General features: G+C 41.5%; 1 protein-coding gene across 1 annotated transcript in view; it reads right to left on the bottom strand.

Moving 5' to 3' along the window:
- Window positions 1–14,993, bottom strand: part of LOC117502258 (hepatic lectin-like) — a 31,717-nt gene extending 16,724 nt beyond the window's left edge. The window contains exons 1-2 of the mRNA XM_034161303.1: window positions 14,985–14,993; window positions 5,381–5,387 (exon numbers count right to left, since the gene is read on the bottom strand). The gene's annotated coding sequence lies outside the window, so the exon portion shown is untranslated. The remainder of the gene's footprint in view (window positions 1–5,380; window positions 5,388–14,984) is intronic.
- Window positions 14,994–16,233: the final 1,240 nt, after the last annotated feature.

Genomic DNA, 16,233 nt, shown 5'->3' with positions numbered 1-16,233 from the left:
CTCAAAACTTCAGTCAACATGATTGCACCACCTTTATTAAAACCACACCCCCCCCCCCAAAAAACAGTCACCTTGGATCAATGATTACTTGCGTGACCTCAAGCATAAGGCAAGCGGTCTAGAATGGAAATGGTGTAGTTCAAAATTAGAAGTAATCCACCTCATGTGGCATGATGCTTAGACTATAAGCATGCACTGCTGGCTACAAAGTGGACCTATTACTCTGATTTGATCAACAAAAACAAGCATAACTTATGTTCTTGTTCTAAACATGAACATGAGTTGTTGTTCGACACAGTGCCAAGACGTATTCATGGACAACCACCTATATATAAGTCGCTCTCCTTTTACAGCACAAGCTTTCTTGGATTACTTTGAGAAGAAATTAGAAGACATTAGGTTAAACACATCCTGGCATGCCTTAACCCAGCCACTACACCCTGCTATTGAGGTGGGTGCCATTACCAAGTTATTACCTAGATTTACAGAATTTGATAGTGTCTCACTGGGCATGCTGAAGAAACTCATAACGTCTACAAAAAGCATAACCTGCTTATTTGATCCTATACCAACAAAACTGTTTAAGGACCTGTGGCCCACTCTTGGGCTGACTGTGCTGGAAATGATTAATCTCTCATCATCTTCTGGATCTGTCCCCAAATGTTTCAAATCTGCAGTGATTAAACCATTACTTAAGAAATCTAATCTTGACCCTAGTGTATTGAAAAACTATAGGCTGATATCAAATCATCTTTCTCTAAAATTCTGGAAAAAAAGTGGTTTCACAGCAGCTCATGGACTGTTTTACTGAGAATAATCTTTTTGAGCCACTGCAGTCTGCTTTTAGAAAATATCATTCCACAGAAACAGCTCTCACTAAAGTAGTGAATGATCTGCTGCTTGCAATGGATTCGGACACCACTATGGTTCTGGTGCTGTTGGATCTCAGCGCTGCATTTGATACTGTGGATCATCATATTCTTCTCAATAGGCTGGAGAATCATTTTGGGATTACTGGGAGTGCCCTTGTGTGGTTGACATCATACCTGACCAGTCGTTCTCACTGTATTTTGTACAGTAACACTACCTATAACCTTAGTGACATGAAATTTGGGGTTCCACAGGGGTCTGTCTTAGGCCCTCTGCTTTTCTCACTTATACAGCACCGCTTGGGCACATATTTCAACGTTTTGGGATTACCTTTCACTGCTATGCTGATGATACTCAGTTATACATGCCGATAACTGCTGGTAATCTCATCCACATAAAATCCTAAGAAGATTGCCTTGCATCAGTGAGGAGCTGGATGTCTAGCAACTTCCTACTTTTAAACTCTGATAAGACTGAAATGATGGTTCTTGATCTAGTAAGCCATTGGCATCAATTTGACCAGCTATGGCTTAGCCTAGGCTCATGTGTCATACATCACATTGACAAAGTGAGGAACCTTGGGGTAATTTTTGATCCTACATTGTCCTTTTGCATCCACATTAGCGATATTATGAGGACTGCTTTCTTTCACCTGCGAAATATAGCAAAGATTTGTCCCATCCTGTCTATGGCTGATGCTGAGACCCTGATTCATGCGTTTGTCTCTTCTAGATTGGACTACTGCAATGTTCTATTTTCTGGTTTACTGCAGTCTAACATTAAGGCTCTCCAGTTGGTTCAAAATGCTGCTGCCAGACGTTTGACACAAAGAAGAAAGTTTGACCACATTACACCCATTTTGGCATCTCTTCACTGGCTTCCTGTCCCTGTGAGACCAGATTTTAAGGTTCTGCTACTAACCTATAAAATTGTTCACAGACGGGCACCTCCCTACTTAGCAGACCTAATTAAACCCTACGTACCGGCCCGGGCTTTACGTTCTCAGGGTGCAGGACTACTTTGTGTCCCTAGGGTGAATAAAAAGTCTGCGTGTCACAGAGCTTTCTCTTATCGTGCCCCTGTTCTGTGGAATGATCTCCCTGCATCAATAAAACAGATTCTGTAGACACTTTCAAGTCAATAAAATAAAATTTCAAGTGTGGCTAGCATACTGGAATAGTATGTTACTATGCTTTTTACTCTTTCAAATTCATTTTATTAGGAAATGGAGTGGGCCGTGGCCTCAGGTTTATCTAAATTCTTTTAGTGAAACTTAGGGCTAGTGGCCGGCGATCACCTTAGTATTTTTTTTGTTCTTCCTGTTTATTAATGCTGACAATTTATACTGTATTTGTTGTCTTTCTGATGCCTGATTCTGTTTTATCTGTATATTCATTTTTTTTTCTCTCTGTTTGAGGTGCGGCTCCATCCTGAGGTGGGTGTGGTGTCTACTTCTGCAACCCTCCCGTCCTGTGCACCAGCAAAAAAATTCCTGTACATTCAATTTGTAAATTGTTTTGTCAATTGTGTTTGTAGCATGGCCCAAGCAGAGGGTCACCCCTTTGAGTCTGGTCTGCTTGAGGTTTCTTCCTCAGAGGGAGTTTTTCCTTACCACTGTCGCCTGTGTGCTTGCTCTGGGGGTTAGTAAGGTTCGACCTTATTTGTGTGAAGCACCTTGAGGCAACTTTGTCGTGATTTGTTGAACTATAAATGAAAATAAATTTAAATTGAAAGTTATGGCCAATCCATGACCAGCATAGAGGTCTGGATTCAGATGAGGGGGACCATTCCTCCCACTCCCTCCCCTCCAGGTGTTCTCCATGTGAGCATTGAAGTCCCCAGTAGAACTAAGGAGTCTTCAGCAGGAACCTTTTCCAAGATGCCACTCAGAGTCTTCAAGGAGCCTTCTCTGAATGCTGTTTGGTGAATATGAACAAACAATAGTCAGATTCCTCTCCATGACACAAAGTCGCATAGAGGCAGCCCTCTCATTCACCAGGTAAAAGTCCATAATTCTAGCATTCAGCTGGGGACTTGTGAGTATTCCTACACCCACCCGGCACCTCTCGCCCTGGACAACTCTGGAAAAAGAGAGAGTCCAGTCTCTCTCCAGGAGTATGATTCCAGAGCCCATGCTATGTGTGGAGGTGAGCCCAACTATTTCTATATGGTATCGCTCAACCTCACGCACAAGCTCAGGCTCTTTCCCCACCAGAAGGTAATCTATACATTAAAAGCCAAGTGGCCTCAGTGTACGTCTGTGCGCATGTGTAACTTCAATCACGGACAAACTGGGGAGAGCTGCCATTTGCCATTTGGCATGCTTCTGTAATTTGGGTCAATCTGGAGCCCACACTAATGTATATCTTTAAAATGCTTATATATACACGAGGTCTGTTAGAAAAGTATCCGACCTTATTATTTTTTTCAAAAACCATATGGATTTGAATCACGTGTGATTGGGTCAGACAAGCTTGAAAAGACGTGGACATCAGCACTTTTCTGGCACATTAAGACAGGCGTGCGGAGGAGTTCCGTGCGTCGCGGTGCAGCCGCTCGGCGCAAAGCAACGCCGTGATGAAGCCTCACGGGACATGTTCTGGCATGTCCAGCTCATGCACAATCACAATCGGATATTCACACGACTGGAAAGCAACCGGAATCTGTCTGAAATCCACCAGAAAGCTGTCCTGAGAGACCAACACTGAGGTGGTTTTGTCCCGCGTAATGAACGGAGCCGTGGCGCGTCCCTCCGCTTTTCTTTCCATGAAAAAAACTCCTGTAACGGTGAATGTGCCGGAAAAGTGCTGATGTCCACGTCTTTTCACAATTCCTGTGCTAGTCAGATGACATACCGGATCAAGACAGCGTCCAGTTTAAAAATGAACGGCACATTTCACTGTTACAGGAGTTTTTGTCATGGAAAGAGAAGCTGCTCCACCGCGCGTCGCGGTGCAGCCGCTCGACGCAAAGCAACGCCGTGATGAAGCCTTCCAGGACATGTTGGGGCAGGTCCAGCTCATGCACAATCGGATAATCACACGACTGGAAAGTAACCGACAGCCGTCTGAAATCCACCTTTAAGCCGTCCTGTGAAACCAACACCGAGGTGGTTTTGTGCCGTGCCATGAGCGGCACGGTGGCGCATCGCTCCGCTTCTTTTTCCATGAAAAAAACTCCTGTAATGGTGGAATGTGCCAATAAAGTGCTGATGTCTGCATCTTCTGCCTTTTTGTGAAAGTCAGACGAGGTCCCGGATCAACAAAGCTTTCACGTTGGAATTGATCTGGTTGTTCCAGCGGGGTATCAGCCTGTCGATGGGGGCTGGGAGCGCGCCGCGCTCTCAGCAGTTGTGGGCCGTCCTTAAAGGGGCAGTAACACCTCGTAATCTGTTTAATCCCCATAAAATTGTCCCTGAAAGCCATATTAATTTTTCGAACAGTGTCCACCTGGAGGTCTCTCACAGTTTCTGGAAAAAAATTGATGCAGCAAAGCTCCAAATCGTTCAGACATTTATTCGCAATAAAAAAACGACGAGAGGGGTGGACCACACCTCACTCAAAGCCTGCTCACAGGCGAATGACGCAACCGACAGGCATGAAAAAACTCACGCATGCGCACGAAGGTTCAACCTTGTCTGACGCAATCACACGTGATTCAAATCCATATGGTTTTTTTAAAAAAATAATAAGGTCAGATACTTTTCTAACAGACCTCGTGTATATGTATATATATATATATATATATATATATATATATATATATATATATATATATATATATATATATGAATCCAGTAATATCCAGGACAAACTATTTTATCTCACCCAATTTAAACATAGTTCCATGAGTTATATTTAGCCTCTTTTAACCAAATCAAATCCAGGTCATTATTGATGCATAGCTGTCTAAATCCTGTATAGAAACAGCTATTATTTGATTTAAATTCATTTTAAAAAGAAATAAAGTTATTATTTCTAATTAATCTAGATGACATCACTTTAATATATGGCTTTCTTGGATTTAGAGCTGTTAAACATCAGTGGAAATACAACTTGTCCCATACAAGTGTTCTAAAATAATTTTTATTCATTCCATTCTCATGCACATTTAACTAATCACTAAAATGATGAACATAGAATAACCTATATAAGACAATACTGGTTTAATGTGACTAAAATGTTAATTTATATTTATCAAAAAATTTCTTAATTTACTTTGAAAGGGAACATGGACCTCTTCTGGCTTTGTAGTTGGACTTTATAATCTGTTGAATGATTGAACTGATTGAACATGATGGAACTGTTACAAAATGGAACACTGTGGTAAAGTGCAACACTTTGTGTAACACTTTGTGTAATAGTGTTGTGGTTTTTCTGTTATAACTTGTCCATAAAAAGAGGGAATTAATTGTTTTTGCCAAATTAATGACATAAATGCTGGTAATTATGCCAAAATGTAGCTACTGTTAAAACAGATGAGGAAGCAGAAAGGAATGATGGTAGAGTACCAAAAATCTGATGTAAACTCAAGAGCAGAGTTTTCTGCTGCAGTACTCAGATTTGCTTTACATAAGTGGGTTTCGGACATGCTCTGCTTGCGCACACAGTGATATTGAACTGAACACAAGAATGGATGGATGGATGGATGGATAAGATTTATTGTCATTGTCATTACAAGTGCAACAACAATGAGATTACGTCCACATTCCACAAACAAACAAACAAGCAAATAAACAAACGGTGCACCAGTTTCCATTGCACCATGGCTGTTAATGGGAAAGACTGGTGACGGTCTGCAGTGGTGGGCACGGTTCTGCTAATCTGCTGAGCGCAAATTAATGAAGCTAAAGTTTTCGTTAGCAGATTAGCTTTTCAGCTAACTTTAAAAACCATCAGTGGACTAGTTAGCTTGCTCCCTCCAGGTGCTCCGGCTTGATTAGGTTATATCCCCACATGCTGCTGTAACACATTTATTTTTGTCAAAAAATCCTAAAACATTTAACTGAATTTTTACTGTGGTGATAAGAATTCCACAATGTTTATGAATAGTGATCAAATAATGGTTTAATGCTTTTACCAATGCAGAATACATTCATCTTTTTTTCAGGTTTCCACAAGATGCATTTATGAAAGCGTAAAATGAGTAGCTTGTTCATTAAACAACAACAACACCAACAAAAACAAAATAATACTAAAGCTTCACTCAAGAGAAAAAGAGCGTTCTGTGTCGACGCGGATTGAGGAGCGGACCTGCGTCAGACGGAACCCAGCGCTACAAATAACCAGAAAAGCGGTTCCAAAAACAATATATTTATTCCACCCGCTGTGCATAAAAAGTGTAAAAACAAAAATAGCGTCCTTCTGGTGGAGTGAAGGCTGGCACGCTCTCCAGCACCCGTAAGGATCAAAGCCCGGCGCTCCTGGACCCACTACCACCGCCAAACACCCCCCAGGTGGACACGACAAACTGACTCTCTGTGAAGCAAAGAAGAGGTAAGTCAGCAGTTACAACAATATCTTTCAAAAGACACACGCTATCAGCAACACATTCAGGTCTGTATCTTTTTAACTTTATGCAAATGAGCAGCTTCTCACAACAGGTGGAGGATCACTTATCCGCACGCCACAGCAGTGAGAAGCAAGCTGCACAATTCTCATCACAATTCAAGTATACTGTGTAACAAAACACCAAGTTACTATCAACAATTAGTCAAACACTTAATCAAAAGAGCAAAGAAAAGAAAAGAACACCAAAACATCCAGCCACACCCCCCAACACACAACAGTACCCCCCCATCAACGGGAAGCCTCCCGGTGACCGAACAGACCAGGCCCGAGAACAGCACCTCCCTCCGGGGTCCACGTCAGGAAGCAGACAGCACCACGCTCCCACCACAGACAGCAGGACAGGCACCGCAGCTGGAAGGCCGGCTGGCATCAACAAAAGCCCCAAAACATTCCCCAGTACAATTCAACACACAGAAAAAAACATAAAACCCACCCAAAATCTCCACAGGGGACCGTCCCATCAAACCCCGGGAAGAAAAGAAAAACTCCCAAACACAAAAACCCAACACAGCCCCACAAACACAATACAAACGTAAATGCATAAAAGAAAAATAACAAACAACCCCCCCAGAATGACCTGCAGAGCCTAACCCCCCCCAGAAGGCCTTCATCGCCAGTTCCAGGAGGAACAGCCAGAACCATAATCCCACAAAGGTCCCCAGGTGTACATGGAGCAAACGGCGCCCCCCAGAGGACCGTACCATCAACCCCAGGAGGTACCCTCCCCACAACCCCGGAACCCCAGACCCGGTCACACTTGGCTAGTTGGCTCCAAGCCAATTCCCCCCCAGAGGACCGTCCCATCAACCCTGGAGGTGGAACCCGGAAGGAAACAGAACAAAATCAAAAATCAACCCCCGGAGGACTACCAAAAACAACCCCGGGGGGATATAAAACGACCATAAACCCTGTTACTCTCCCCGGCACCCCGAAAGACCCCAGGTCCCTCCCAGAGCCCCTCGGCGGCTCAATTTTGGCGAACGGCTCAAAATATTAAGCCGGAGAAGGGAACAGGAAAAAACTAACCCAGCTCCAACCCCAAGGCGCAGCAGAGAACCGGAAATGCGTCCGGTGCCCCAACTTGACCATACCCCAGCCTCACGGGAGGGGTGGAACTACCGAAATGGCGAACGGCAACAGATCGGCCCACCCCTCCGACCGAGGTAAGTCTCCGCTGCACCACACCCCAGCAACACCAAAGACGAACGGTACAAAGGCTCACCGAGGCTGGAGTGGAACCGGGCCCTAACCAAACCAAGAAAAACGCCTCTAACACCCCCCCCTAGGTGCAGAGGTCTTCTGAGAATGCTCAGCGTGACCAACCTGCACCACCCCACAACCCACAAGACAAACGGTCTTGGGGCAAGTGAGGTTGGGGTTAGGAATGTAGAGAAATAAAAAACAACAAAATAAAACGACCCAACAACCCAAACAGAAAATACCTAAAAACACATAAAAAATTAACGATTAAGTGAGCCCAGGCGGACTTCGAACCGCATAACAATCACTCCACCAGATACGCCTCTGACTGCCCATACAATTATAACCCCTATTTAAAGAAAACAAAACATTTACTCGTGCTAGATTATTTTTTTTTTTTTAATGTGTGTTATTTTGCCTGTCCCAGAACACCTGGAGATACGTCACCATTATTTTTCTTGACACTTATATGTCGGGGCAATACAGTAATCTCTGCTCGTCCGAGCTGCATGGGCTCGTCAACAGGAGGAGCCAGAGGTCCCGTCGGAGGAGCCTCAGTGGGGCGAAGAAGAGGCGGCCCAGATCTGTGTCGGGGAAAGCCCCGAGACGAAAAAACCCGCTTTGATGGCCGCCCTCTCTCGCGTCCACGCTCCTTCATCCGATCATCTAGACGAATCACCAACGATATTAGCTCATCTAAATCGTTTGGCTCGTCACGGACTGCCGGCTCGTCTTTTAATGACTCATTTAACCCATCTACAAACATTCCTCGTAAAGCTGTGGCGCTCCAACCTGACTGAGCAGAAACCAGAGAACATTGCATCACCGCACAAGGCTCCGGATGACAAACAATCGGTTCGGACGCCGAATCTCTGGGTGACGGAGTTATCTGCACTAGTATCGATGGTGCCGCAGCTGGAGCAGCAGGAAGCGGAGCGGCTTGCGCTGCAAGCTCCATAACACGGGCGTCTGTTTGTTTAATTTGGTTTGCGAGATGCTGTAATTGCTCCCATATTTTCTCCAAGTGTTCTTGAACTTTTTTGGCAAAAGGAACCGCCTCTGCCGCTGGGTCCATTATGGAATGGCCGGGAACTACTGTTATGTGTCGACGCGAGTTGAGGAGCGGACCTGCGGCAGACGGAACCCAGCGCTACAAATAACCAGAAAAGCGGTTCCAAAAACAATATATTTATTCCACCTGCTGTGCATAAAAAGTGTAAAAACAAAAATAGCGTCCTTCTGGTGGAGTGAAGGCTGGCACGCTCTCCAGCGCCCGTAAGGATCATAGCCCGGCGCTCCTGGACCCACTACCACCGCCAAACACCCCCCAGGTGGACACGACAAACTGACTCTGTGAAGCAAAGAAGAGGTGAGGTAAGTCAGCAGTTACAACAATATCTTTCAAAAGACACACGCTATCAGCAACACATTCAGGTCTGTATCTTTTTAACTTCATGCAAATGAGCAGCTTCTCACAACAGGTGGAGGATCACTTATCCGCACGCCACAGCAGTGAGAAGCAAGCTGCACAATTCTCATCACAATTCAAGTATACTGTGTAACAAAACACCAAGTTACTATCAACAATTAGTCAAACACTTAATCACCTTTGCTGTGTGCTGACAGCATGTGTCCTCACCCTTCCTTGCTTCATGGGCTCGATGTGTCAAACCCAGGCGTGGTCCTCAGCGTCTCACAAACGAACATCACAAGGTCGAGTTCCCGGCAGTTCTGCTTGAATCACACATGCCTTAAATGCAGAACGCCATCCAATTATCTGCTTCAGCTGAAAGTCTTTAAGGTTGCATGTGAGCACCAGTCACAGGTGCTACACATGATGTTGATGAGGGTGAGGACTCTTCAGCCAGCACCTTCTCCACAGAAGAATCAGTTTCCATGCCACCTGAAGAGCAAAGAAAAGAAAAAAACACCAAAACATCCAGCCACACCCCCCAACACACAACAAAGAGTGTTTCATTCTTTTTTGTAACATCACTACTATTCTCTGGTGCACTGAAAGGAGGGTGGGATTGGGTCTGCTGTATTGACCACAGCAGAAAATGAGTTATTTCAACATTGACTGAAAAGGAATTGATTGACCTGACAACTCTTAATCAAATATACCAATTTAAAATATTATCAATATTCTCGTTCTAACTATTCTGTATCAATAAAGTGGAATACAAGGACTTTTGGTTGTATCAAAACCAAATTTACCAAATCTGTCCACCTGCTGAGTCGCAACCACATGCACCATGCTCCACCAAAAAGGGGTTTAGAACAGAACAGTTGATTTCTCTGTTCCCTGCAGTGGGACTTGTTGTCTCAACCCTGACAGTGCGGCCCCATCTGGTGAGGAGCTGCAGCATGGAACATCCACGCTCATATGCCTGGCTGCTGAATGTTTCCCTTCTGACTGGATTCTGGGTTGGAAGGTGGACAGCAGCAGCAGCATTGCTTCGGAGGAGAACAAGATCTCAAGAATGACGGAGAAGGGCGCCCTCTACAGCTGGGGCAGCACCCTGAGGCTCTCTGCAGACCAGTGGAACACAATGAACTCTGTGACCTGTGAGACCACACGGGGCTCCCAGACTTCACTGAGAGAGACATTGAGGGACCAGTACTGACCCCTGCTGGTGTCAACCTGCTGCTGCAGTCAGTCTGGACATAGCTACATTCTTTCCTTCCATTTTCCATCCAAAATCATTGCATTTAATAATTATGATTTTTTTTTCTTGCTTGCAGTAAGTGATATTCTCCATTTTCTTTCATAAAAAAAAAAAAAAAAAAAAAAAATTGTCTTAATTACCACAAGACACACTGTTTTCATTTGTCTTGTTTTTAATTATCACAATTTAGCCATTTTATCCTTTGGCTCAGACTTATCATATAGGATAACTCTCTATAAATATTTCATAAGTAATGGAAAAATATAAATTGTCATATATTTACAGATTGCCATTTATATATTTGTCATCATGAGAGTTTATCAAAAGCAATGCGTGAGGTCAGAAAATCCAATGTAATTATTGATCAAATCTTGAAAAAGAAAAAAAAATATGATGGTTGTATAGTGTATAACATGGAGTTATCAGCATACAAGCATAGTTTACAAGAAAGTGAAATGATGACATAAGAAGGTGTAATGAGGACCTGAGATTTTGAAAAAATTCCAGTTCCATGACAGTAAAATGCAACATATAATACAGTATCTGAGTGTTTCAACATTTTAAAACACACTTCAAACTTTATAGCTAAATTCATAATGTCAGCTGACTTTTAGACATTTCTACATATTAACAAGGGAAAACAGAATAATTGTAATGTCATCTGTACAAAAATATGTCATCCGCATACATGTTGACTTCATGACTGTTTGTGAAGACATTCTTGGAGGTCACGGAAAAATCTAAAGTGTCCTATATTTACACATTGCCATTTACTGTTGTGTCTTATTAAGAGTTTGCTATATTTTTGTATTTTATTACACATTGACAATTTATACATTTAAATCAGATTCAAATCAGAGATACACAAGAGAATATACTTATTGATCACATCTTAAAAAATGGTTTTGTATAACAAGTTGTCATCAACAAACAAGAAGTTTTTATGAGGTCATACCTGTTTGTTTAAGGTCGGATTTTAATGTTTTGTTGTTAACATACAAAATCCTTCATAGACTTGTTACTGAACTTTATCTACCAGCCTGTGCTCTGCTTTCACAGGATGCTGGATTACTGTGTGTTCCCATGATGAAAAAGAATTCAGCAGACCACAGAGCTTTTTCTTATCAAGCACTTGTTCTGTGAACAGTCTGCCTGCTATAATAAAACAGTTTGATTGTGTGGAGTCATTCAAATCAAGATTAAAGACACCTTTCTCTCTGTTGTATGACTAACATTAGTGTTAAATGGAACTACTTTTAGGGCAGCACAGTGGCTTAGTGTTTAGTGCTGATGACTCACAGCAAGAATGTGTCCTTTCTGTGTAGAGATTTCATGGGTTCGCTCTGGGTTCCCCTCACTTCCAAAGACATGGAGATTAGGTGGAATGGAAACTTCAAAGGGACTGTGAATGTGTTCATTTGTCTACATGTGATAGACTGACGTCCGGTACAGGATGAACCAATCATCTTGCCCTGGGATTAACCCCTTGGATTGACTCCGGCACCCTGTGCCCCTTAATTGTAAAATGTGGGGTAATAATGCTACGATTTAAAGGTATATAAATTTGTTTTAAATTGAATTATGATAGTGAGAACCTGAGATATTGGAAACATTCCAGTTTAATTTGTTTAATTAACACTGCAATATTTAAGAGAACTTTAAACATGTCAAAGCTACTACCAAATTCTTTTCACAAATTTCAAATTTACTTCAAACTTCTTAGAAAAATGTATTGTGTAACCTGCCTCATAGACTTAGTCTATATGTGGCCCTGTGATAGACTGGTGTCCTGTCCAGGGTGAACTTCACTCCCCATGACTGCTGGGACAGGCTCTAGCCCCCGTGACCCTTAAATGGAGTAAGCTGGTATAGAAAATGGATGGATGGAAGACAGAACTGAGTGACTGGGATCTGACCTCTGAGGACACAAAAACAGAACTCAGCATCGTGGTTTGATCGCTTCATCTCACATGTTCTCAGAGAAGCTTGATTCCGAACTTTACCTGTGAAGCAGCAGCAGAGCAGAGTCCAGACGAGGACTGACATCAAAGTCATGATTGTGATGAGGATGATTTCCGAGTGACAGCTTCAATCAACCAGTGATACCAGTTATACAGCTTCATGATAAAGTGGTATAGTGGAGGATTTTCTTAAAAAGAAGACCTGAAAGTTTAGCTATAAATTGCCAGAAGGTACATCTGAGATGCAAGCCTGGATTTGATCTGTTTTGGTAAAAGAATATCTTTGTCCGCTCTACTCCACTATGAAAGCTAAGAGTGGTGATGCAAAATGCAGAATTTGCACTGTGCACAATTTCTCCAATCACAGTCACATAAGCCTATACTGTAACGTCTTCTGGGTTGTCTGGGTGTCTTTCCTCATTCTTCTCCTTCTTGTACAGTCGCTCAGTTTTGCACTGCAAAAACTGATATCTAAGAAAGTAAAAAAGAATTGTTTAAAGAAAATTTTACTTATTTTTTGTCTAATTAGAAAAATAATCTTGTCAAGCAGTTTTTACATGGGAAAAAAATGTCTTATTTTGGGAAAATGTATCTCACTTTTTCTTAATAGGTTTTTCCAGCTAATATCAAGCTGTACGTAACCAGTAACAAGGAAAGGCAATGGATTTCGAATCATCCAAGAAAGGAACAAAATAGTTTTTGCTATATTTTTAAGGCACATTTTGATTATTCAGTGCCTAGACATTTTGCTTGTTTTGAGAATTCTAACCAAGTAAATTTTCTTACCCTATTGGCAGAGGTCTTTTTTTTTTTTGCTAAATTAAAGTCAATTTGGCTAGATTTTGGATTATTTGGCTTATTTTGAGAGGGACAGTTTTTGCAGTGTGAGAACTGTCTACTCCATGCAGATTTACCATAGAGTGCCATAGTGTTTATTTCTTCATAATTGATGTAAATAAAGTCCAAGACCCTATTCAGTGGCAGCTTCACCATCAGAGAGTCTCGCCCACAACTACCACAAAAGACTCCAAGCGGTCATTGATGTTAAAGGGGGCAACACACAGTATTAAGAACAGGGGTATGTAAACTTTTGATCAGGGTCATTGGGGTAGTTTCTGTTGTCATTATGATTTAACAAGAGTAAACACAACTATTTGACAATAAATGGCTTCACACAACCACTAACTATGAGTGAAAAAAAGTTTTTGCGTTAGAATTCATAATGTCTGAAAAATGGCCAAAAAAAAAAAAAAAAATAAAAAAATTCTGCCACGGTATGTAAACTTCTGAGTACAATTATAAATAAAATAAATTGAATGAAATTAAATTGAATTTCATTGTGAATTATTCTGAAAGGAGTAAATTACAGCATGATGAACAACAGTGTAAATCATCAATATGTACGCAGGGCGGTAGTTGTTGAGTGCGACCTTGCAATGGTGTGATTGTGTGTGCTCCCGCTACCTCCAGATAAACCTTTTAAAAATATATACGCAGCACCAAGGAGAATAAAGTCCTGGGGAGTCCTGTCCTGTCTGTTTCAAGAGTGCAACACATGACTAAAAACTGTTTTAAAAAAAATCACCACTTAGAAAAGTTGTAGAAATTATTTAAGAACAGGTGTGGCCTCCTATAAATAATTAGGAATCTTAATTGATTAAAATCTCTCTTTTAAGTACCATATTGAAAACCTTGTAAAGAAGCTGAAGCTACGTTTCTTCTTCAGGAACAAGTCATGTTTCACATTCAACTCCAGGTGCCAGCTTGTAGCTGCCATTTTCTTCCCAGTTATTGACATTGTTTATATAAATGCTTCTGTAAGCTCTCTACAGATGTTGGATGCTGTTTACTATGGAGTGCAAAGATTCATAAGTGGCTCTGAACACACCACTGTACTCGTCAACTGGTCATCACTATCCATACATACACTTTTGCACTGGAACCGTTTAATATACAAATCAATCCTTGTGCTGTTGTACTCATATAGTATGTCCTCCTACATGTCATGCAGATAGTGTAGTCATAGCCTACACTCCAAGGCCGTTATTACTTTCAGTGTTCCTTCAGCAATGACAGAGCTTGGCAAAAATGCTCTGAAGTTGTCCAGTTTGATTCCAGTGGGGGATTTCAAACTTATTTTCAGGGTACTTGAAAAATCTCTAGAAACTTGTTCCTGTTAATGGAATTTTAATCTGCTTTCATTTGGCACTTTGATTGTACTGTATTGTTCTAAAACTGTATATTATATCTCAGTCTGTCTGTAACTAACTGCTGTTTGTTATATTGTATGTCTGTCTGACACAGGTCTCTCTTGAGAATTAGACTCTGTGTCCCAATAAGAATATATGTATAAATAAAGAATAATTACATTTACAAAAATCATGTACAACGGGGTGTCATCTGCAAAAAAGCATATTTTATGGGGATGTGATAATGAAGGCCTGAGATTGTATAAAAATTCCATTTCAGTTCCATTAAAGTCAAATTCTTCAGAATATTTAAAAGTTTAAAACATTTCACAGTTACCACCAAATTATTTTCAGGAAACATACTTTAAACCTTATGGCAACATTTATCACGTAAACTACCCGTTTGACTATTTTGTACATTTTCAAGTGAAGACAGAAGAAATAAATAAGAAATTAAGTAAAATTTATGGAAATAGCACCTTTCAAGATACAATTACAAAGTGCTACACAGTAAAATTAAAACACAAAGATTAAAAACAGCAAGAACACAACACTACATGAAAGTAATTTTGTACAAATGAGTTTTGAGCTTCTCCTTCAAAGCTCCAACAGAGTCCACAGAGTGCAGATACAGTAGCAGTGCATTCCATACATTGGGAGCTACCACCCCAAATCCATAGTCTCCCTTGGTTCTCAACCTTGACCTCAACACAACCAACAAGTTCTGGTCTGCAGACCTCAGAGAACTGCTTGGAGGATAAGGATGTACAAGTAGGAGTTCACTAATGTAAAGTGGCATCTGAACGTGCAGAGCTCTGCAAATTATCACCAAATGTTATGGTGGGTTGTAGGGACAGGCTAAATTGAACCCCAATAGCAGGTCAGCCAGACAAGAAGGCAGATGATCAAGAACAGCAGTTTATTAATTCACAGCAGATATAGTGTTTTGAAACACAAGGTTCGGTCAGATCGGCACACAGAAATGATCACACAGACTGCATTTTGCTAGAATAAAAAGGCGTATATTTATTCCCCACAAAAGCAGTTACATCAAACACAAGTGGTTGCAGCGCATGAAATATCTCTTCTTCTCTTACCGTGATGCCTTTAAGGTGGAGAGCCAACACCTTCGGTAAAGTGCGCTTGTCAACCGGCTGGGCGTTCGTACGTTAACCCGCAGCAGACTCTATCGGAGCATGGCTCTGCCTCCTCTTTTCTAGTGTGTGCGCAAAGGGAGGGTGAGTGGCCATTTCAAACTCCCTGGCGCACATAATTTCTTTAATCAACAGGCATCAAAAAGGTATTTCCTCTTGCAAAAACATCTCTTCAGCGCAGTCGTCAATAGCAACAAAAACAAAGTTGTGAATAATAACAAGTACATCCAGCTCTTCACTCCCAGTTCAGTCTGACCCCAGCATGCTAAAACAAAGTTGAATAACAAGTACATTCTCAGGGTTACTTTAAGACAGGTGCAAAACAGCACAATAACATTTTTATTATACATTTCCACTCTTGGTGTTTTGCACCAATCAATTTATGTAACTTTGTATGGAAATAGGTAAATGTGAATTCCATCCATAAACATTGACTATATCGTAAACAGTGTCAATTTCATCGCATTCGTTGAAATATTACCCATTCCACCTCTCGCCTTAAACGTATAACATAGATACATGTAAAAATATTACAAAAAGTCATCACACATATTGCTATAATTAATATTGTCAAAGGTGGCACTAAGATACTCCTGGCAGTGACAGACATCCCTGAAAAG

The sequence above is a fragment of the Thalassophryne amazonica genome, chromosome 20, assembly GCF_902500255.1.
Source record: "Thalassophryne amazonica chromosome 20, fThaAma1.1, whole genome shotgun sequence".
NCBI lineage: Eukaryota > Metazoa > Chordata > Actinopteri > Batrachoidiformes > Batrachoididae > Thalassophryne > Thalassophryne amazonica.
The sequence above is the reverse complement of the archived record's forward strand: the minus strand, read 5'-3'. Positions and strand labels throughout refer to the sequence as shown.